The 2,045-nt window shown below is 33.6% G+C and overlaps 1 long non-coding RNA gene across 1 annotated transcript; it reads right to left on the reverse strand.

The window, feature by feature from the left end:
- Positions 1-243: 243 nt before the first annotated feature.
- LOC130735347 (uncharacterized) lies at positions 244-1,807 on the reverse strand. Its single transcript, XR_009018406.1, has 4 exons — positions 1,202-1,807; positions 1,020-1,094; positions 704-810; positions 244-612 (listed from the first exon to the last, which is right to left on the reverse strand). It is a non-coding gene; the product is annotated as an uncharacterized LOC130735347 (long non-coding RNA).
- Positions 1,808-2,045: the final 238 nt, after the last annotated feature.

Below are 2,045 nucleotides of genomic sequence, written 5' to 3' on the forward strand. Positions count from 1 at the left end.
TTCTACTCTTAAAATTATTTAAAAAGTATGAAAAAAATAGTACAAAAATTATACTAAAACATATTTTCTATTAGTTCCAATATGCAAACTGTTCTCCATGTATGAGCCTTTTACTGTGTAACTTACACATTAATAAACATAGACTGTATGGTGATTGATAAACATGTGATGATCTCATGTTCCTTTGCCAATTGATCAATAATATATACTTGTTGCATCACAGCTGCCTCAACTATTGCTATATGCATCTAAACTATTTCATATTCAATCTCATTTCCCCTATTGCTTTTCTTCTTTGTTTCTGGTTTCTACTTCAAGTCCTGCACAACCATTTTGAGAATAGCCAATTTCTAACCATATGGGGCTAGCCCCTCCTTGATAATCCTCTTGCCATCTGCAAGTGTTTCCAATTGTAAAGAGTAACTTTGACATTTTTCTGAATAATCCTCTAATGAAACATTAACCCTCACATGCTCATCAGTATCATGGGGTCAAAATTGAGATGGTGGCTAAACCAAATCGCATGATATCCACATCCAACAGTAAAACTCCCGTCTTTCAAAAGCTCTAATATTCAAGATCAACTTCCCTTTCAATGGTAACATTTAGAACCTAAAAATGAAAATTAAAAATCAGGAAATAGAAAAAAATAAAAAACAGGGTTAGGGGAAGACAAAGATTTGAAAGTGATAGCTAAAAAAACCTGGATTATGCAAGAAGGCATGTTGTAGAGTACAACCTGGGAGATGAATGAAACAACCAATAAATAAAGCAAGAAGCCTTAGCATACATAATCAAGAACTCGAGAACCTGCATCAACAAAAAAAAGTGCAAAAGAGGGGATAAACCATCAATAAAGAACAAAAAGCATCACTGTATGACAATCCTGATCAACAAAACCACGAGCAAACCACCATCAGCTATTAAACACATACTCTGACAGATTAGTTTCAACCACAACCCAAATCATCTCATCAATTAAATCCATGAAAATATTTTTCATACAACTTCAATTATACCTTGTTTATAACTCACGATTTCTTCAATTCTTGGCTAGTAACCTCTTCACTGTGTTATATGACTTCAAGCCACATCTGAAATTGCAAGTAAAAATATCAGAATCTAAAAAATATACATGAGATGATACTCCTAGACCAGAAATGGAAGAGATAAAAAACAGTGCAAGCTTCATCAAACCCACCTAGATCCTCCCCACCATGAATCAATGTTCTCTACTTAAGAAAGCTCCACTGTTAAACAAACCTCCAATCTCTCTGATTCAATCCTCATCTCCAATGTCCATGGCCTCCACTATCGGAATCGTTGCCAAAACCCATAGAAGCCCCATCTCCAGTGATCCCATCCCTGTTCCTTCCGCCACGGGCAGTTGAGAATCACGCTGAAACAAAGTAAAGGTTATTAGTGAATAAAACAACAATATCAAAATTGAGAGTGTTGATGATTTGGACCAAAACAACATCTTATTTATATTTATAGTAGAAATCTCAAGTCATTCTGATTGTATGGGCGGCAAGATTCACCAATCAAAATAAATATAGCAGAGCAATAATAACAATAACCCATGTGAGTGTCAGTTGAAGTGGGAATTGATGAAGAATTTCGTAAACAACACAGATTGATAAATGAGTCTGCCTTGAATCAAGCGATAATGGCATTGGAGAAACAAAAATCAAAAAATAGTAATGAAGGGTGTGTACTTTGCTTTGGCAATTCAATATATTTTAATTAAATCAAGAGCATTTGGCAATTTCAAAGGATTGAAATTCAAAATTTAGTCTGCACTATTTCCCAATTTTAGTCTGCACTATTTAATGGTATGTTGATAATTGGTCAATTTAAAGTTTTTTTTTATACTCAATTTAAAGTAGCAGTTAGCACAAAACGTGGTGGGTAGTTAATGTAGCATGGAGTTAGAGAATTTGGGGTTCAAATAAAGAGATAATTTATGTTGGATTAGCTGAGCTAATTATATCAGTTTAAAAAAAATCAAAACAAACTTGATTTAAGTATATTCAAAAGATGAT

This window comes from Lotus japonicus, chromosome 2 (genome assembly GCF_012489685.1).
Source record: "Lotus japonicus ecotype B-129 chromosome 2, LjGifu_v1.2".
Lineage (NCBI taxonomy): Eukaryota > Viridiplantae > Streptophyta > Magnoliopsida > Fabales > Fabaceae > Lotus > Lotus japonicus.